The 23,252-nt window shown below is 41.5% G+C and overlaps 1 non-coding gene across 1 annotated transcript; it reads right to left on the reverse strand.

Annotated features, from left to right (window-relative positions):
* Window positions 1-16,340: 16,340 nt before the first annotated feature.
* On the reverse strand, window positions 16,341-16,447 carry LOC141609880 (small nucleolar RNA R71). The gene has a single exon (XR_012527786.1). It is a non-coding gene; the product is annotated as a small nucleolar RNA R71 (small nucleolar RNA).
* Between the last annotated feature and the right edge of the window lie 6,805 nt (window positions 16,448-23,252).

The raw sequence follows: 23,252 nt of genomic DNA on the forward strand, positions 1-23,252 counted from the left end.
GATTATATTTAATTAATGTATATTGAATTAATTATACAATATTGACTTTGTCGGACATGTATTAATATTTAGACTAATCCGTGTTATTAGTCGATGTATTAATAACCGATAACCGATGACAAAATGACTTATAATAAAACCCGTCATATACATTTTTAGCGAAATTGATCGGACCACGAGTTAATAATGAGGAGAAAGTGGAAAGCCCACTCCCTCCTCCATGAGACCCGCGGACCGAGGCAACAAAAGGAGAGGCTCCCTCTCCTTTTGACCTAAGCATTCATTTTACATGAAAATTAGGGTTTTGAAGAGCATTTTTCTCTGAAAAACCTCGATCTCACATCGAATAACCTCACAATAGCTCTCTCGATATTGCAAGTCAATTAGAGAGCATTTCTAGCACAAGGGCATAGTCTCAGACGGTCTTGGGTGCAACGATTAGGAGGAAATCTCTGTTGATTTCTGTTCTTTACGCCGCGCATCAAAGGACCCGAGGTTGATTCTTAATCTTTATCGTTTTTCTATTGTATTTCGTTTATGACCATATTTCACATGTTAAATTTACGTTATAATCCTTAAATTTAAAGGGTCTTATACGGATATTACCCTACAAGTGGTATCAGAGCAAGGCCACGTAAATTTTCATTGTGATTTTTCATAAAACGATTTTGAAACGATTGTTTTTGTCTCGTATACCGTGCCTTGTATACACGGCTGTTGCGTTTTTTTTGTTGAAACCGTGACATGTTTTACACGGTTGATTCATCTTGTTTTCGTTTTGTTTTTTTGCATATTGTTATTTTATACGGAAATTATAGCAATATGTTAAATCTTGGCAGTTTTTGATTTGATTTTATGCGTTTTTGATCAATTTGAAATTGGCTTTGTTTCGTCAAAACTGTTTTCACGAGGGTTTTGATTTTTCAGAAATTTTGGTTCTCGATCGAGCTTGTTTCTACTCGATCGAGAGGTTTTCTGTCTTGTTTTTGCTCGATCGAGTCCTTGCTGTACTCGATCGACCTCTGTTTAAAACCCCACTGCTCGATCGAGAAGTCCTCGTACTCGATTGAGCAGATTTGCTGATAAAAGCCCTCGATCGACCTCCAGTACTGTCGATCGAGTACTTTCTGATTAGCATACCTCTCGATCGACTAGCAGTTCAGTCGATCGAGTCCTTTTGTTCCTCGATCGAGCACTTTTGTCCCTGGATCGAGGGATCTTTCTTTTGGCAGCTTTGAAAATTTATTCTTTTGTTTTAAATTTTCTTTTGGCCTTAATATGTACTTTATACGGATATTGTACACTCGCTATGATTGTGAAACAGTTCACACACGTACCATTAAGTTATTTTAAAGCGTATTTAAAGTAACGGATTGTAATAGATTAAAATTAAACTGATAGAAGCAGTTTTATCATGTAAATTTTAATTGTTAAAAGGTGGTTTGGATAATTTAACATAATTACGGAATTATGTGACGAATAAATTTATTTTAGTTGATGCATTTTATTTATCGTTCTTGTTTAATTTGAATGCTTTTAATTACGTATTTATTTATTTTTGCAAACGGTTGTAACTTAGTGTGGCCTTAGTAGAACGTGTTACCGTAATGATGGAACACGGTCATGGTTGTATTTTGAGATCTCGTATCTCCTTTTATTTCTTTTAATTACAGTTTTTATTTAGAATGTAAATAGGTTTATATTTTGTAAATTTTAATTGTAATTTTGAGAAGACTAAAGAAGGAGACCGGATGCTCACTCCCGCTATATGGACAAAGATGGAACATCAAGACAAGCTTTTCGGGTCCAACGGTGGATTCCAAAGTTGTATTATGTTCTTTTTACTAGGATAGGCCACACTAGGAATTTTATTTACGTATTGCATTCATTTAATTATTTTATCATAACGATAGTATGCATCATTTTCCGCCTAAAACCAAACCACCTAATAATTGCATGAAAACTGACACATATAGAGGTCACGAGTTAGTTTTCTTTGACATTCTCATGTCACACGATTTAAGCCATCATCTAAATTAATTCATTCACGCAGTTGCTAGTTATTCGTTCACTTAAAATGAATTGAAACTTAGTTGATGGGATCTTCCTCGTATAAACAAAAATTGAGAACGGTCTTTATAGGTCAAACTCCAATGAATCCCTTCTTCGTCGGTAGGCATAATATGACCCCTTCTACGTCGGGTAAGTTGGAACCGATTGACTTATTTTATCTCAACACTATGGTCACTCGTACGATCCTGTGATCATGGTGGACTATAGATAGGATTTACGGAAATCTATCGACCAAGAGTTTTTACGGAAGAACTAGCTAAACAGTTGGCTTATCAATTTACGGAAATTGAGTCTTGGGATCACTTGTATTATTCTTGAGGGAGAGCAATTATACAAGTGCAATGAGTCTACACGATTAAAATAAATTTTAACAGACTTAAATCACTTTGATGAGTTGCTTATTTCGTTTTGTGTTTTCTTTCTTTTTCAGTGTAGATCACGTTCACTTAAACTGCAAATAACAATATGGCTGGTCACTTGAACGACCCAATGCCAAGTGCCACATTGGACCGTGAGTCATGGCTTCGGATCTTCATGAATCGATGAATCGATCAACTCGATCAAGAATGATGGATCAAACTTCGGACGGGAGGCGATTACGGAATGCCGCCGCTGCGACGGAAGAAGCTCGATTTCTGCTTGAGCCCATGCCGTCAAACCCAGGTCCCACGGCTGGAATTAACGAGATCGACAAGTATAACGATTTCGCCTTGGAAGCGGGTGCGATTAAAAACGTACTCATTTTTGCAATGGAACCCAATTTGCAGAAACGCTTCATAGCCCAAGGTGCAAACAAGATTTTCACCACGCTCACCAAGGAATTCTCGAAAGCACCGAGAATCGTGACCTATGAGCATACCACTCGCTTCTTTGATGCGAGACTCCGAGAAAGGGCCAACCGGTTAGCCCACACATTCTCGATGATTGAGAATGTCGAGAAACCGAGACGCTTGATTGTAAAATCAGCGAGAACATCGTGATTGACCGCATGCTTCATTCACTCCACGATGGTTTTTCGCAATTTAGAGCGAATTACTATATGAATGATTTAAAGAAAAGTCCCCCCGAATCGCACTCCCTTCTCGTACAGACCGAGAAGGACATGAAGTTCAGTGGGAGCATGAAACAGGATGTTCTCGTTGTGTCAAACAAGGGCAAGGGTAAGGGCAAAGTTCAGCCAGGCCTAGCAGTAGGCAAACCGAAGTTTAAGAAGTCGGGTTCAGGTAAGAGTGGGCCTGGTGAGTCGAGCACCTCATCAGGCGCGACAAAGAGCAAGAATGAAAACATGGAATGCCATCATTGCCACAAGACTGGGCATTGGAGGCGTACATGTCCTGTTTATCATGAGGACTTAAAGGCAGGTCGTGTTAAACCTGTTGGTATGTCTTCTTCTTCTACTTTTATTCATATGATTGAGATTAACCACGCAAGTTACGGAACTTGGGTACTTGATACTGGTTGTGGTTCTCATCTGTGTAATCATGTGCAGGGGCTCCGAAACATCGAACCCCTCGTAAAGGGTGAGGTGGACCTGCGTGTTGGGAATGGAGCACGAGTGGCTGCCGTCTCAAGGGGAACATACGTGATCCAGCTTCCTAGCGGATTTGAGTTATTTTTATATAATCGCTATTATGTACCCAGTCTTTTCGAAAAACATTATTTCGGTTTACGCACTTGACAAACTTGGTTTTTCATTTGTAATAGAGAACAATACTTGCATTTTCTCTTTACACGATATGATTTATGGCAAGGCAGTCTCCATGAACGGAATTTATGTTTTAGATAAGACCACCGAAATATTACACGTAATGAATAAAAAGTTAAAGGTTGGTGACAAAGATCAAACGTATCTATGGCACTGCCGTATGGGACACATTAATGAGAAACGCGTAAAACAGCTCATAAAGGATGGAGCTATCTCGGCCTTTGATTTTCAATCATTTGGCACGTGTGAATCATGTCTCATCGGTAAGATGACTCGAATTTCCTTCAAAGGTGTTGGAATGCGCGCTGCTGACCTATTAGGGCTCATACACACGGATGTATGTGGTCCTACGTCAATCACCGCACGAGAAGGCTATAGGTATTTCATCACTTTCACGGACGATTTAAGTAGATATGGCTATGTCTACTTAATGAAGCACAAACGTGAATCCTTTGAGAAATTCAAGGAATACCAGAATAGGGTACAGAACCTATTGGGTAGAAAGATTAAAACACTGCGTTCGGATCGTTGTGGCGAGTATCTTTCTCACGAGTTTGATCAACACCTTAAAACCTGTGGGATTGCCCTACGATTAACTCCACCGGAACACCTCACCAATGGTGTGTCCGAACGGAGAAATCGAACATTACTTGATATGGTTCGATCCATGATGAGTCACACCGTGTTGCCCGACTCATTGTGGGGTTATGCTCTTTTGTCACCGCTCTAATACTTAACCGAAGTCCGTCTAAAGTCATGTTGACAAGAGACTCCATATGAACTATGGAAGGGAACGGTCCCTAACTTGTCCTTTATACGGGTTTGGGGCTGCGAAGCTTATGTCAAGTGGAGACACGAGGACAAGCTCGGCCCGCGATCGGTCAAGACATACTTTATAGGTTATCCTAAAGGAACACTTGGTCATTACTTTTATTCGCCAACCGAACAACGTGTTTTTGTTGCGGCTAGTGCGACATTCTTAGAGAAGGAATTTCTCGAGAATGCAAAGAGTGATAGAACCTTCGACCTGTCGGAGATTCCAGAACCAAATACCGAGCAACCATTGGAGGAACCAATTCCTTCAATCCCGGCTACGGTTAATATTCCTGAGGAACCTAGGAGGTCGGGAAGAGTCTCTATTCCTCCGCATGATACATTGGTATGGTCGAGGAACATGACATAGATGACATTCTACTCTTAACGAGTAGTGAACCCGCAACCTATAAAGGTGCCATGACTAGTTCTGACTCAAAGCTATGGCTTGAGGCCATGCAATCCGAGATGGACTCCATGTATGAGAACAACGTGTGGGATCTTGTTGACTTACCTGCTAAGGTTCGTCCCCTTCAATGCAAATGGCTTTACAAGATAAAGCATTCTGTGGAAGGTCAACAAGATATCTACAAAGCACGACTAGTTGCTAAAGGTTTCACCCAAGTGCCAGGTTTGCACTACGATGAGATTTTTGCACCTGTAGTCATGCTGCGTTCCATTCGGATTATCTTAGCGATCGCCGCTTTTCATGACTATGAAATTTGGCAAATAGATGTGAAAACCGCCTTCTTAAACGGCTTTTTGGAGGAAGAGTTGTACATGGTACAACCCGAAGGTTTCATCGATTCAGAACATCCTAAGAAAGTGTGCAAGCTTAAGCGTTCCATTTATGGACTTAAGCAACCATCTCGGAGTTGGAATCATCGCTTCGACCAAGTGATTAAAGAAAATGGATTTACTCGATCGGTCGAGGAACCATGTCTTTATATCAAGTCGAGTGGGAGCAAGATTGTCTTCCTAATATTGTATGTCGATGACATACTCCTGATTGGGAATGACATACCTCTCTTAACTTCGGTGAAAGTATGGTTGAAAAACCATTTCCAGATGAAAGATCTGGGAGAGGCACAAAGAATTCTAGGCATCCGTATCTATCGAGATAGATCACGACGGATGTTATCTCTCAGCCAGGAGTCTTACATAGACAAAGTCCTAGAGAGATTCAGCATGACTAACTCCAAGAAGGGGTTTCTTCCTATGGCTCCAGGGGTGCATTTGAGCAAGTCTCAATCACCAGAGACACCGGAAGAGAAAGAGCGCATGACACGGATTCCTTATGCCTCGGCTATAGGATCAATCATGTATGCCATGATATGCACACGTCCGGACGTGGCATATGCATTGAGTATGACAAGTCGATTCCAACAAAGATCCAGGTGAATCACATTGGATGGTGTCAAGAACATTCTTAAGTACCTACGGAGGACTAAAGATTGGGCATTGACTTATGGAGGCGAACAAAAGCTATGCGCAACCGGTTACGCAGATGCTAGCTTCCAAACGGATCGTGATGACTCGAAATCTCAGTCTGGATTCGTTTTTACTCTTAATGGCGCTGCATCATCTGGAAGAGTTCCAAACAAACTGTTACAAGAGATTCTACGACCGAGTCCGAGTACTATGCTTTGCATCCGAAGCTACAAAGGAAGCGATATGGATGCGTCAATTCTTACATGGACTATCTGTAGTGCCTAGTTCGAATGACCCGATCACCATCTATTGCGACAATAGAGGTGCCATCTTCCAAGCTAAGGAGCCAAAGTCTAGCAACAAGTCTAGACATGTACAACGGAAAGCTCATCTAATCCGAGATTACGTGGAGCAAAAGGAAGTAGTGATAGAAAAGATTGCTACAGATGATAACATAGCAGATCCTCTCACTAAACCATTACGACAAGATAAGCATGAAGGGCATGTTAATTCCATGGGAATTAAACGTGTTCCTAAGTTGTAGTACTCTTTTATGGATTAGATTCATTCTCCTTTGTACTCTATACGACATCATCGTTTTGATATTTTATATATTTTGTTTTTCATGTGGATTTGTACGACAAATTTTGAACACCACAAAGTGAACTGAACAAACATTATATTTTATGGTCCTTCATTACCCACGTGAGCTGATAACTCAAGGTAATTATTTTGTGACGTTGGTTGATGGTGGGTTCAACGAGCCATAAGTCAACAGGTTGACTGCCCAATCACAGAGGCGATTTATACGGATATCTCGTAGGACACAATTGTGACATCAACGTGGAGTCCTAAATGTTTTACAACATTCGGTGCCCGGTCGTGGATAGGACCTCCATGGTGATCCTAAGAGTCGATTCTTTTGACTATCGACTGTCTCTTGAGACTACGACAGATTTTGGGTGACTTTGGTTTCTTTCTCACGGTCATCCGTAACAGGGGGCCAAGTAGATTGTTTCGGGTCATTTCATTCGTGCTTAGATCGGAAGGAGTTCGAGTTGAAGGAAATATTCAACCATTATCAGGTACTCGATATTTCTCGGGGCCACTCGAGGAGTCAGAATCGAAATGCATGGCCATGCTCGAATGCGGTTCGTTTTATCGCTTAAGTTACTCTCTAGTCGGGAAACCACTCTAGATACAGATCGATTGTAAAATACGACCTTTGCGGATCCGGATCCGCAAATTGTTTTACATTGAGTGGGAGAAATTTTAAATGAATATGAGAATCGGTTATCGCACATACGCTTGTACGGACAAGTGGGAGTTTGTTGGAGCTTGTGTCCTCCAATTAGTGCGGATAACGTCATTGCACATACACTTGTACGGACAAGTGGGAGCTTGTTAGGGGCCGTGTCCTTTACGATTAGTGCAAGGACTTATAAATCTCTAAAAGGATCAAAGGGTATACTTTTGTATCATAATCAGTTGATCCACGTTTATCAATAACGGTTGGCTTGCTAGATAAGTTTGACGTTATTGTCATACAGATGGCGGTGATCAACTGGTCCCTAAAAGTCACACCTATAGGATACGTTTGAGAGATATGATAGTATGAAAATACAGTCATGTTGATGCCAATTATGACTAACCAGTTAGTCGGAGTTATTGACTAGTAATTAGTCAAACGCAATGTTGAGACAATTATTTAATACGGATTAAATAATATGGGCTAAGGCGAATTAAACAGTTAATTCGTAAATTAAATATAAACGATTATATTTAATTAATGTATATTGAATTAATTATACAATATTGTCTTTGTCGGACATGTATTAATATTTAGACTAATCCGTGTTATTAGTCGATGTATTAATAACCGATAACCGATGACAGCTTATAATAAAACCCGTCATATACATTTTTAGCGAAATTGATCGGACCACGAGTTAATAATGAGCAGAAAGTGGAAAGCCCACTCCCTCCTCCATGAGACCCGCGGACCGAGGCAACAAAAGGAGAGGCTCCCTCTCCTTTTGACCTAAGCATTCATTTTACATGAAAATTAGGGTTTTGAAGAGCATTTTTCTCTGAAAAACCTCGATCTCACATCGAATAACCTCACAATAGCTCTCTCGATATTGCAAGTCAATTAGAGAGCATTTCTAGCACAAGGGCATAGTCTCAGACGGTCTTGGGTGCAACGATTAGGAGGAAATCTCTGTTGATTTCTTTTCTTTACGCCGCGCATCAAAGGACCCGAGGTTGATTCTTAATCTTTATCGTTTTTCTATTGTATTTCGTTTATGACCATATTTCACATGTTAAATTTACGTTATAATCCTTAAATTTAAAGGGTCTTATACGGATATTACCCTACACTGTAACCCGTCTAACGTCCCAACCCGCGACCTGAGCGTCATCCTCAACCGTCTCCACTATTCGCCACTTTGGCCCACGAGACTCGACGTGATGGATATGAGGCATCTCAACGATCCTGGCGACGTTCTGTAACGTCCGTCTGGTCGGTCGAGGAGCTCGTCTCCTCCTAGTAACCTTCCTCCCGGAAGGACCAGCCTCAGACCCAGTTTGAGCTCTCTCAACGCTAGCAGCCCCAACAACGGGCTCCTCACGGACCTCAGCGGCCCTCCCGGCCCTAACAGCCTCCTCGTAGGGCCCCTCCTCCTCAGAAGCGTCCTCCACTGTCACGGCAGGTGCACTAACCGACCCTGTCCCAAACAGGTCCTCTAAAGTCGCAGCATGAGACGCAGTAGGTCCCGAACACTCTCCTGCAAACAAAGAACGTCAGCCAAAATTTCGGCATTACGACGGCGTAAAATGGACAAATCCAAAAAAACCTGCAAAGCAGAATAAGGGCAATCCCGCCCAAACCCAACCAAACAAAGACAATTCACAAAAACGCACTAAAAAACGACCCGCCCTTCTTTTCAAGCAAAAGACGCGTCAAAACAACGACAAGCAAAAATGGCACCTCAAGACCTGCACAAGGTCCGCCAACAACCCAAAATACGTACCCGATGCAATGGGGTATTTTCTACAACTCAAAGAGGCAATTTCTACGCCAATTTGAGCGCAAACCGGTCAAAATTTCAAAATACGACCACAACGAGGCAATGTGATTTTACCACGTCTCAAAGCGACCTAAACTACCAATAAGGTCTATTTCAAGGCAAACTGACTCAATTCAAGCCCTAAACAGGCGCTTATTCTGTCAGACATAAGACCGTCCTAAAAGGCAAAAATTCCAATTTTACCCACAATACCCAACAAAGGTCCACAATGGCAAATAAGGTCTTTCCCGACTACAATGCAACCTAGTGGGATCCATTACCCAAGCAAATAAACTTGGCATTTTGAAATGAGACGGTTTCTTCGCCCCACTCACGTTTTTCGAGCATAGAGGACGCAAACGGGGACCAAAATGCAAACTAAAAGCACCCCTATACTCCTAAACAGGTTTCTAACCTAATGCAATCATCAATTTCACTCGAAATGGGCTCAATCAAAAACGCCCAAATCAATTTTCAAGGGTAAAAATTTTGCCCTAATTCAATCTATCAAAAAGACCAACAAATTCAAATGGATTCAAGAGGAAATACATATCTTGAGATGACATGTTGATAATGGCACGAATGGGAGCAAGCTAAAAGACCAACAATGGCGGTTTTGTGCGGTTTTGTCGAGAGGTTGAAGAAGATGAAATGAGAATGGTATGCAAACCAATCTCGCGTCTTTTACAGGAAACTAGGGAAGGCCCTTTACCTCGCCAATTTGCTCGCGCCTCAATGGAGTACTCCCTGCTCTATTGTAGCGGAATTTTGGGCTTTGGCCCAATTTCCCATAAAACCTCAAATTTTCAATGACGACATTAGGAACCGTCATTTTGCAAATACAAAAATAATAATGAAAATTCAAAATTCACTATTTCTTCAAATTTCAAACAACGGCAATTAAAACCGTCATTTTCAAAAATAATAGTGATAATTCAAAATTCACTATTTCTTCAAATTTCAAACGACAACAACTCAAACCGTCATTTTCAAAAATAATAGTGAAAATTCAAATTCACTATTTCTTCAAATTTCGAACAACGGAAATTAAAACCGTCATTTTCAAAATAATAGTTGGAAATCAAATTTCACTATTTTCACCACATCTGTCAACGGCGGCAACATAAACCGTCACTTCAAAAGCAATAGTGAAGATTCAAAATTCACTATTTCCTTCACATGTCAACGGCGGCAATATAAACCGTCACTCCAAACGTAATAGCGAAAATTCAAAATTCGCAATTTCCTTCAAAACTCAAACAAACGGCGATTAAAACCGCCACTTCAAATTCAAAAACGAGTAGTGAAGATTCAAAATTCACTATTCCTTCAAATGTAAATAGGGGGCTTCCTCGCGAAACCCGCTTATTTCAAAAACAATAATAGTGAAATTCAAAATTCACTATTTCCACGGCGGCATCAAGAGTCCGCTATTTCCAAAACAAGCCCATCCAACGCGGTTATTCTCACGGTCGATCAACCGACCGCCCCATGGTTGGCGAGCCTTACAACGCATCGCGACTGGCGAGCCCTCCTCATATACGCCTCATGGCTGGCGAGCCTTACAACGTATCGCAGCTGGCGAGCCCTCCTCATATACGCCCCATGGCTGGCGAGCCTTACAATGCATCGCGGCTGGCGAGCCCGCCTTCTATACGCCCCATGGCTGGCGAGCCTTACAACGCGCCGCAGCTGGCGAGCCCTCCTCATATACGCCCCATGGCTGGCGAGCCTTACAATGCATCGCGGCTGGCGAGCCCTCCTTATATACGCCTCATGGCTGGCGAGCCATACAACGCATCGCGGCTGGTGAGCCCTCCTCATATACGCCCCATGGCTGGCGCGCCTTAAAACGCATCGCGGTTGGCGAGCCCTCCTCATATACGCCCCATGGCTGGCGAGCCTTACAACGCATTGCGGCTGGCAAGCCCTCCTCATATACGCCCCATGGCTGGCGAGCCTTATAACGCTTCGCGGCAGGCGAGCCCTGCTCATATACACCCCATGGCTGGCGAGCCTTACAACGCATCGCGGCTGGCTAGCCCTCCTCATATACGCCTCATGGCTGGCGAGCCTTACAACGCATCGCAGCTGGCGAGCCCTCCTCATTTACGCCCCATGGCTGGCGAGCCTTACAATGCATCGTGGCTGGCGAGCCCTCCTCGTATACGCCCCATGGCTGGCGAGCCTTATAACGCATTGCGGCTGGCGAGCCCTCTTCATATACGCCCCATGGCTGGCGAGCCTTACAACGCGCCGCGGCTGGTGAGCCCTCCTCATATACGCACCACAGCTGGCGAGCCTTTGTCCGCAAACACGCAAGGACATATCCGAAGATGCCTTAGGTATGACTCCTTCTTATGGCTGGCGAGCCTTTGTACGTAGTCTAACGGACTTTAAACGACCGCACGCACAGTCGACAGACTCTAAACTGTTCCCGACGATAGGTCCTTGGCTCGTACCCTCGAGTCGCCTTGGCGTCGCCCTTCCCGACGGCAGGTCCTTGGCCTGAATCCTTTCGAGCTGCCTGGACGTCGCTTGGGTCTCCAGGTTGTAATCTTCGATTGACCTGGGGGCACTACTTTGACTTTCACCCTGTCCAAGCCTCAGTCAAAGTGGGGGCTGTGTAAATACCGAGTGTCTGCTGAGACTCCGACAAACACTCGATGATTATCGGACTACAACATGCCTTGGAATAGCGGCGTTTGATCGACACTTCGTGTACAACTTTACGTCGGAAAACTTAAAACGATTTCGAAAATAAAACTTTTCAAAACTTTTCAAAAGTACCTAGAGTATTTAATGCATGACGACATGGTCGCAATGACACTAACTAGAGTCAAAACCGACACCGGACCAAAAACCGACTCAAAAATTCAAATCCCGACTCCAACAATGAGTCAAACCGCGTCAAACAAAAAAAAACAAACCATTCAAATCCTTCCATGTTAAGATTTCCCGGATTCATGTATGGTCAAGTACCAAACATGTGCTTACAAATCTTAGGATAGAACAAATCATGATTGCATTTGTGTGAAAGCGACAAGACACCTCGAAGACGTGCTACATTGCTCGCGCCTCTTTGAGCAGCCCAGGTGGCCACGTCGCTCAAAACTCACACAACCACTCATTTTCCTATAAATACCCCTCAAATGCCCCCATTTGAGAACTTACGCGAGTGTCTGCCCCCTCTTTCTCCCTTAAAATTCTCGACTCGACTTCATAAGTCACAATCCAACACGTATTTACGACCTACCGATCGTAAATACAAGCCTTACACATTGTTTGGTATCATCATCGTGCATTAAATAACTTGACCAACCATTTTGACCACTACACCATCAATAAACTTAATAAAACACTCTTTTTACTTACTAAAACGGTTTTAAACCGAATCTTTTCCGACCAAACGAGTTGATACACTTACGTCGGTTTCTCGCCATAAACCAAGCATGTAAGTATGAGGGTGTAAAAATCCTTCTTTTATCATGTCTTTACTTGTTTCATGACTATAACATGCTAAATCATGCATAACATGGTCCAAAACATGGGAAGAATAAGCCAAAATCGGACTTTTTGGTTGAGGCAGAGGCTACTTACTTAGCACATAGGCTCGCGCCTAAAGCAGCCTGCCCAGCCTTAAGTCCAATCCGTGTTTGGTCTCTTCTTTTCCTCTATTTTTCATTTTCATATTTGTAATCGGTTTTTACCATTTCAAGTATTTTTAAACCCATTTTATTTTCTTTTACAAGTTTTAACCATAAAGCATTTTTCAACCTTGGTTCTTAATACCATGACGGTTTAATCCGTGTTTCGGTGATAATATTTGGTTAATTACATTTAAGAGGTATTTTAAAGCATTTTATTTCATTTCTTTACATTTTGGAAGGTATTTTAAAGCCTTTCATCATTTCTTTACATTTTTAAAATAAATGTATTAGTCACCAACACAAAGTCATCCTTGGTTCTACATACCAAGTCGGATTTTAACCCGAGTACGATGATGAGTATTGACTAATTATATTCAAATGAACTTAAAACAATTAGTTCATAATTATTTTCAAAACTATTCATGTCAAGCTTATAAAGTCGAACCAGACATCGAATATCATCAAAACAATGATGATTATTCAAGTCTCGTTCCTCAAATCAACAAAAATACGACCTAAACGATCCTTTCAAACCAAAACGGGTCCAAATACCCATTTTCAATACGTTTTATATACGTTTTTCAATGGTCAGAATGCGTCTTATACCGATGATTGACCCGCGTCTAAACAGGCCATTTCTTTTCCTATTTTCAAACCAGGGGAGACCCCCTTACATCGCCAATAGGCTCGCGCCTCATCTGGCTGCCTGGTGCAGGGTTTGTTCCCTTTCCAGTATTAGTCTAGGACGATCCCGACTCCGGCTAACCCGGATATAGGACGGATCAGACGATTAACTTGCTCATTCAAAACCATATTTGCAAAACGTCTTATTAAGACAAATGGATCACGTTATGCACCACCATAAACCTAATTTGGTAAATGGATGTTTAATTTCCGTCTTGCATGAAAATCAATCATAAATCCAACTAGACATCTTATACATGATACTTGGATTAAATCAACCGACTAGAAAGCTCTCAAATGTTAGGTTTAAATTATTGGATGCGCATTCATGAATTAATACCGTTTTATCAACTTTTGCATTCAACCAATAAGATCGATCAGAAGAGGCCGCTTCCGCTGGCGGGATTGGGTGTCTGATTAAAGGGCTTCCCAATACGTACCTTCACCTCTTACTCAGAAACTTTGGATAGTGGACGACCTTATCCAGGGCGTACGAGAGTCATTCTAGAGATAGGATATTAAAGAGGGACGATTCCTTATCTTTAGTACCTATGTCAAACACTGCTTTGTGCTTCATTTGACCGAGGTATAAAGTGGATTCGAACGGGTTCCAAGCATCCCACATATGCTTGGTGGCGACTCCGAACATCTCTAATCGTTTCGAGACCCTTGTCGAGACAAAACCGACGGATCTAAAGCTGATGTGTGTCATTTATATGATGTTTTATGCCTCATTTTACACGCATTTCAGAGCTCATTTGTGTAGTTTAAGCTACCATTTCCCCTATTTCCGTCTACTTTCGTGTTTTTGTACATTATTGCAGAAATGTGGAGAATTCAACGGAAATTGAGCTAAATCCGTCCTCGAGTATCCTGCATTGCATTTCACGTGAAGAATTCACTTAAGGAACGAGCTTGGTGCGCGTTTCAAGGCCCAAAAGACAAATCCACGAGATTATAGAAGTCAACTATCAGCTACTTCAGTCGATCGACCAACCTGCGGGTTCCAGTAGCTACTGTTCAGCTCAGAGCAGTCGATCGACCGCCATGCTTAGTCGATCGACCAAGCCGCTACTTTAGACGAGAATTAAAAGATCGAGAAACTTGAAGCCCATGAGAGATTAGGTTTAGGAATAATAGCTGTGTACTTTTCCTTTATAACGTAGCTTTAGCATTCAGAAAATTATCAAGTTTTTATCCAGTTACATTAGGTTTTATCATTCAGTTCAAAACACAATTCAACATTGATAGTTTACTTGTTCTTTAATAAAGTTTACTTTTTTGCAATCGGTTTCAGATCCTTTCTCCGCAATTTCTACTGGTATTCTTTCGCTTCATAATTTCAATCTTATTGTTTTATTATCATTCGTAATATAGAAATTGCTAGCTAGTTTCCCAAAGCCGATATTATTGTTTTATGTTGTCTATTTGTTTAATCGTTTTTATCATGAATTCAGTAGATTTAATAATCAATCTTACTGTTGTTATCATTCTTAGTATGAGTAGCTAATTTATTCGTGCTAGGATGTAAGGGAATTATAGTGTAGGCGGCATTAGTATTAACATGGCCTGAAATCGCGTGTCAGTCGATCGACCGCCATACCTGGTCGATCGACTAACCACATGAGGTTTACCTTCGTTTTAATTGATTTAAATGTTGTATTTGACGAATCGAATGCATGCGACTAGTTGAATGCTTAATTTATGACTGGCCCTTTAGATCGAAAGATAGGGAAAGTTGTTAGATCATCAATTAAAATGACTAAACTATGCTGAGATCGAAAGGTAGGTAAAGTTTAGATTATAAGTCACTTTTCAGGACGAGAGTCAGTAGTAGTGATATTAGGGACTTATAGCGAGATCGAAAGATGCTATTTGTTAAGAGTGGACCGAGAGGACCTCTTGTTTTCCCGCCTCATGTGTTGATTTAGACCTACTTAGTATGCTGCCGCCGAAACTATAGTGAACCGACCATCCTAGTACCCTTCTTTTATCTGTTTTATCCGTTTATTTAGTTTATTGTCTTTTATTGCCTTTAGCTATAGATCAAATCAATTCAACCCCCACATTCGTTACCTTAGACTAGAATTAGACAATTATTAATTACATTCGCCTCCTTGTGGTTCAACCCTGTTACCACTAGCCTAGGTTAGTTTTAATAGGAAATATAAATTTTATTTTTGGTCCTCACAACGACGGGTATCAAATTTTGGCGCCGTTGCCGGGGAGGCAATTGTTCTAATTTTTAGTTGTTTTTATTTAGTCTTTCTTAGTTTAAGGGACTTTTCTTATATCCTTTTTGTAGTTTCTTCTTATGCGCAGGTCACAGGGTGGTGAACTAGTACCGTTCAATCCTGAGATTGAGAAATCCTTGCGTGAGTTGAGACGATCATCAAGGGTATTACCGACAGAGGAAGAGATGAGTACTCTGTCTAGTTACTACGAGAACAAGCTGTTCGAAGAAGATCCACCTACATCTTCTGCTTCTACTTCTTCAGCTGAGACAGTCACTTCTCCAGACATTCCAATCATGGCTGAAGAAGCAACTATAGCAAGTCATTCTGAGCCGACAGCTGAAAATCATTACAAGGGGTTCGAATTACCTGGAGCTGATAGGAAATTCGAACCAAAGCCTTCCTATATCAACTTGGTTGAGAGAAACCGATTCGGGGTGTCTTTGCAAATGAAGATGCGGCCAAGCATATGGAGATATTTATCGATTCATCGCTCTCTATACCCCCACCGACCGGTGTGACCCAGGACCAGATAAAGGAGACTATGTTTATATTCTCACTCTGTGATTCTGCAAGGGAGTGGTACAGAGATCTGGATCGAGCTGCTCATGGGATCACCGACTGGAATTCTTTGGCCCTGGCATTCTACAAGAAATACTTCTCTGCCTCGAAGACAAATGCCATTAGAGCTCAGATCACGAGCTTTAAACAGGGACCTGATGAGAACTTTCATGAAGCATGGGTCCGTTTCAAGAAGCTGGTGCGAACCATTCCGCACCATGGTTTCGAAAAATGGAGCCTTTGCAATCGGTTCTCTATAACGGGTCATATGACGATCGAGGGGCTATTTTGGATCTCATGCGACCAATGGCCGATTTGCTGATTATATAGAAGAGACTAAGGGGTGGAAGATCATTGATGACTTAGCCACCCATAAAGCTGAATATGGGAATTCTAGATGAAATCAGAGGAGGAGTGCTGAATCCCCTTCTGTAGCTGCATTAGAGGCTCTCACAGCGAGGTTTGACAAATACGAGTTGGGAGGAGCTTCTAAAGGAGGTATTTACCTTATAAATGCTGTGTCAGACAGTCCATTCGTCTGCAAAAGGTGTGGAGCTGAGGGACATGTTTCAGAAAATTGTCCTAGTCCCTTTGAGTCTTGTGCTGCCTTTCAATATTATAGGCAGACATACACCTACTATGAGCCTAATGTTCATCCCAACTTGAGGTGGAGTAGCCAGAATATCCTAAATCCAACTCCACCTCCGCAGCAGTAGCAGCAGCAAAGTTATGTGCCTCTTCATAAGCAACAACAATATCAAAAACCTCCTTATGTGCCGCAGCAGCAACAATCTCAAAATTCTGACTTTGCTGAGTTGAAGAATATATTGCAAAAGGAGTCCCAAGCTAGAGAGGCCGGAATGAAACTACTAGAGATCCAAATTGCTCAATTAGCTAGCAAGAGTACAACTCGAGCTCCAGGACACTTACCGACTCAAACTGACCAGAAAGAGACCCTTAATGCCATCACTTTGAGGAGTGGGTCTACCCTTGAGGGGCCCGTCATGGTCGAGGACGATGCTGCAAAAGATGGGGCGAAACCGAGTCAGAATAAAGCTGTAACAAGTAATAGCAAGAAAAAGGCATCTGTCAGGCATATCAGTCGATCGACTGATACATCCGGTCGATCGACTGAAGTGCGAGTTACAGGAGCTTCTGGTACTGTCGAATTTGGTCGATCGACTGAGCAACATGGTCGATCGACCGAGGGCGCTGCTGATATTGAACAATTTCGTCCTCCAATGCCCAATAATCTGACGGATCACTTGTTTCGGGGTACGACAACTCCGAAAGTATTGGGGCAAGACCCGAGTGCTGATGGGTCAATCCCGGTTCCAAAGTACGACCCAATGTCGATCAATGGTTCATATTTAAGACGGTCTGAAGAGGGGTCAAGCTTCAATAAGGAGAAGGTAGTGGACTTCCAGCCTAAGTCCACGGATGCCGGCATGCGAGGTTTAGAGGAGAGGGCTAAGTTACTTCTTACAGCCCCCTATCCGGAGAGATTGGTGCCGACGAAGGAACAGGTATCTTTCAATAAATTTGAAAATGTTGTTCGTAGTTTAAACGTACACGTACCTTTCCTTGAATTAGTGAATCAAGTGCCCACTTACATGAAGTTTATGAAGCAATTACTGTCTAAAAAGAGGTCAATTGAAACTGTACATACTGTCGCACTCACTAAAGAGTCATGTTCTTATTTGACTCACATTGCACCCCATAAGCTAGAGGACCCAGGTAGCTTTTCCGTTCCTTGTAATATAGGTACCTTCTCTATTGAGAAGGCATTATGTGACCTAGGAGCTAGTATTAGCGTCATGCCCTTGAGTCTTGCTAGAAAGTTAAAATTGAATAGGTTTGCAGTTACGAGCATGACCGTTCAGATGGCTGATCGCTCTGCGGTCCAACCAATAGGAGTCTTAGAGGACATCCCCATGCAAATAGGGAAGTTTTTCTTCCCTGTAGACTTCGTGGTGCTTGATATGCCCGAAGATGCACACATACCTATCATACTAGGTAGACCATTTCTGCACACTGTTGGTGCAGTTATTGATGTTGGCTCTGGGACCCTGACCTTCAAAGTAGGGAAACACTCCATTGTCTTTGCTCAGACAGCTAGGAAGAAGGACCCCATGTGGCCTGTCACTTGCAATACGGTTTCTGAAAAGAAATCATATTTTATACTTCCTGATATGCCTGTCTCTATTCCTACTCCTGTTGTAACACCTCCGCCCCAGATTGGGAGCAAAGTGGAGGAAGATTCTTCTGTTTTAGACATTGCAAGAGCTGGTTTGGGGAAGGGAGAGATGCCTGTTACCCCAGCTGTGAAGGAGCAAGTCGTTTCAAGAGGCGGTCTAGGTTGCCTTAGCTATGGCACGGATGAGGAGCTGAGAAGATGAGCCATCCAGAGTGAGAAAGTCCGATTTGGACTTTGATGAGCCGGAAGAGGTCATTGATTGGGGAGATGACGAAGCTATTGATTCATCAAGCTCTACGGATGCTGAAGTTGAGAAAGGTGTAGCTGAGAAGATGAGCACCGTTGAGGCTACCTCTTGTCGCCAGAAGCCAGTCAAGTGGGCCATTCCGTGGTCGTTCTTGATCAACTATTAGTTGATTGAGACTTCTTCAAACATCTTCATTTTATTGCTTTTTAGACTCTTTTTATTGTTTTTGTGTGCGCGAGACTTCGCATTTAATTATTTTGTTTAGGATTTTTAAGCACTTTAGACTTTAGTTTGGGTTTTGCGCAATTTTGGGCGCGTATTATTGTGCACTTGCAGGTTTTTAGACCTCATTAGCTCAAGTAATTGAGCAAATACGAAGAAATCAGAAGTTACAGCAGTATTTTCAGTCGATCGACTGGTCTGTATAGTCGATCGACTGGTCTGCAGTTCCCAGGAGCTACTGTTCCTTTCGCATCGGTCGATCGACCGAGTGATGTGGTCGATCGACCACCCTGCACTGCTGTGCTTGTTCACGACCTCTCCCCTGCTGTGTTTGGTTGATTTGCGGAATTGAGGGAGTTTTCTACTCCACTTTATCTTCCGTCGTATTATTTATTTCTTCTATTTCTCTCAATTATGCACATAATATCGCTTCTTTATTGCTTTCTCGATTTTATGTGTGGTATTCGTTTGTCTTTCAGGTACTTATTAGTAGCACTGCTGGCTACTGAAACCTCCTAGCTCACGCTGGTTTGGGGAGGTTTCCTTTGCTGCGCTTAAGGTCTTGTGAGTTTCTAAGTCTTTACTTCATGTCGTATTCGTTTGTTTTCTCGCAAATTCCCGTTTCTCGTTTATTTCATTACATGATTTTGCACAATGGGGACATTGTGCGATTTGGTTTGGGGAAGGGTTTTGCGTCGCATGTCATTTGCTTGCATTCACGTTTACATTTTTGTTTTGCATTGTTATTTAATTTCTCTTATATATACAGAAAATTCCAAAAAAATTGAAAAATTTCATCAAAATTCAAAAATTTGCATGTATATTTCAGCATGTAGATCGAGTCAGAACGGTAGTATTTCAATGATGACATTGCATTTGCAGCTGTTTATGCCTAAGCCTTGCTAGATTGACATGTTATTAGTAGAATCATATATGCATAGTCTACGAGTTTTTGTTATATTCTTGCTGGACTTGAGACTTGACTTAGATTTTTGGCAAGCTACATCATATTTCTGAGATTTAGAGCTTATAACTGGTGTCATCTGTGACCGGTTTATTACGAATGTGAGTAGTACTCCTAATGAGACATGTCATATCAATTTGCATAAATATGAACTTAATCTACTTAATACCTGTATGCATTCGGTTTATGGTTTGTTGACACATGTGGTAGAGGTCCCCTTTTCTCATTTTACCCATAAGCTCCACACTGCCAAAAATAGCCTTTTTGTCTCATTACTACATCCTACATTTAGCCTGCCCTCGTCAAGCTAGTAGTCTATGTTCTTGGGATTGTTACTTTGTTTTTGGTAGCTAATGCTCATATTGAGATTTTGTTGGATAAAAAGAATGGAGGAAAGAAGTTCAAAGAAAAGAAAAAAAGAAAAAAATGATTCGAAAAAGAAAAAAAGAGTTATGTACTGTTCAAAGCGGTCGATCGACTGCCATTTCTGGTCGATCGACTGGGTTCCGAAGGAAATCAATTCGCATAATTCAAAATCCTTATCTTTTGGCGATTTTTGCTCCCATGTTGCATTAGTATCTTATGGGGAGTTGGTTGATTACTGTTATACTGGAGATTGTGAGTTTTGTGCTTGCTATAGCACCGCATCGATTGAATTTTGAGCAAGAAGAAGGATGTTGTCATATGGTTCCGTTTTGGTACTAGCTTGATCACCTGTAACTCCACTTTCCCGTAAATGTTTTGCCTCTTCTTACCCATACCTCACATATCCATATATACCTCGGCATGTGTCATGGTCTTTTGTTGGTTGGAATGCATATGTACGGTCATAGAGATTACTTTCATATTATATTGCAGGCATGTTCTTATAGGTCGTAGTTAGGTGAGAGTCTTTACAAAATGAATTCCTTCTATCCTCTTACATATATTCACCTGTGCTTATGTGTGATATGAGCGACCCGTGAGAGTCCAATTTTATAAGTCTCTATAGTTGATGGTTCAGCAGTTTTTAACGACTTCATAACTCGGTTGCATGATTCATAATTGCTAATTGATTGTTGGTTATTGCATTAAAATGGTTTAGGCTTTACATGTTATAATTCGCTCTAAGATTGAACTCGTTCCATTAGGTCATTAGATCGAGTTTAGTTCTTGCTTGGGGACAAGCAAGGGTTTGGTTTGGGGAAGTTTGATGCGTGTCATTTATATGATGTTTTATGCCTCATTTTTACACGCATTTCAGAGCTCATTTGTGTAGTTTAAGCTACCATTTCCCCTATTTCCGTCTACTTTCGTGTTTTTGTACATTATTGCAGAAATGTGGAGAATTCAACGGAAATTGAGCTAAATCCGTCCTCGAGTATCCTGCATTGCATTTGACGTGAAAAATTCACTTAAGGAACGAGCTTGGTGCGCGTTTCAAGGCCCAAAAGACAAATCCACGAGATTATAGAAGTCAACTATCAGCTACTTCAATCGATCGACCAACCTGCGGGTTCTAGTAGCTACTATTCAGCTCAGAGCAGTCGATCGACCGCCATGCTTAGTCGATCGACCAAGCCGCTACTTCAGACGAGAATTAAAAGATCGAGAAACTTGAAGCCCATGAGAGATTAGGTTTAGGAATAATAGCTGTGTACTTTTCCTTTATAACGTAGCTTTAGCATTCAGAAAATTATCAAGTTTTTATCCAGTTACATTAGGTTTTATCATTCAGTTCAAAACACAATTCAACATTGATAATTTAGTTGTTCTTTAATAAAGTTTACTTTTTTTTGCAATCGGTTTCGGATCCTTTCTCCGCAATTTCTACTGGTATTCTTTCGCTTCATAATTTCAGTCTTATTGTTTTATTATCATTCGTAATATAGAAATTGCTAGCTAGTTTCCCAAAGCCGATATTATTGTTTTATGTTGTCTATTTGTTTAATCGTTTTTATCATGAATTCAGTAGATTTAATAATCAATCTTACTGTTGTTATCATTCTTAGTATGAGTAGCTAATTTATTCGTGCTAGGATGTAAGGGAATTATAGTGTAGGCGGCATTAGTATTAACATGGCCTGAAATCGCGTGTTAGTCGATCGACCGCTATACCTGGTCGATCGACTAACCACGTGAGGTTTACCTTCATTTTAATTGATTAAATGTTGTATTTGACGAATCGAATGCATGCGACTAGTTGAATGCTTAATTTATGACTGACCCTTTAGATCGAAAGATAGGGAAAGTTGTTAGATCATCAATTAAAATGACTAAACTATGCTGAGATCGAAAGATAGGTAAAGTTTAGATTATAAGTCACTTTTCAGGACGATAGTCAGTATTAGTGATATTAGGGACTTATAGCGAGATCGAAAGATGCTATTTGTTAAGAGTGGACCGAGAGGACATCTTGTTTTCCCGCCTCATGTGTTGATTTAGACCTACTTAGTATGCTGCCGCCAAAACTATAGTGAACCGACCATCCTAGTACCCTTCTTTTATCTGTTTTATCCGTTTATTTAGTTTATTGTCTTTTATTGCCTTTAGCTATAGATCAAATCAATTCAACCCCCACATTCGTTACCTTAGACTAGAATTAGACAATTATTAATTACATTCGCCTCCTTGTGGTTCGACCATGTTACCACTAGCCTAGGTTAGTTTTAATAGGAAATATAAATTTTATTTTTGGTACTTACAACGACGGGTATCAAAAACGATCCGGTCGAAAGCATTTTTTTACGCCGCCGATCGTGGCTTTCAAAAGACCGCTGTATATCCCATAGATCGGCTGGGGCATGCAGGTGGCTACGTCCACACTTTCATAGCATAAACCTTGTAGAGAGCGAACTAGCACCTCTACACTTCGATCCATACTCCAATTTAGTGGTCAACCACATACTCTAGTCTCAGGGATACTTCCCGGGAATGTCATTGAATCCTGCCATTAAAAATACCTTCGCACCATACAAAAAGGGGAATTCTCAGAGGATACCTTTAGGATTGGGATACAAACCCACAAAAGAAGAAGCTTTGGAGATGCTCACTCAGTTTCAAAACCGTAGAAACAAAGGAATCCAAATGCGACCCTATCTCCCTACCCTAAACGCATACTTCGTTAGAGAAGGGAATCAGGAACACTTTCACGGGTTTCCCGAACCTTGGCACTATAAGGGAATACAACTAGCTGGAATCGAGGTCTTCCACGATTGCTACTTCATCCATTCAGAAACGGTTCCTACGGGCAAAACTCGTCAAACACCTTGTTTAGACGAACAGGCTGTTAGCCTTCTGTTTGTAGAGGACCGATTCGTTAGGGCGGCACAGGATGAGATCATTAACATGATACTTCAAGATGACCATTTTAATCCCACAGCATTGATCACTGAAGCCAGTTCGAACCAGCAGAAAGGAT

Source organism: Silene latifolia, chromosome 10 (assembly GCF_048544455.1).
Source record: "Silene latifolia isolate original U9 population chromosome 10, ASM4854445v1, whole genome shotgun sequence".
NCBI lineage: Eukaryota > Viridiplantae > Streptophyta > Magnoliopsida > Caryophyllales > Caryophyllaceae > Silene > Silene latifolia.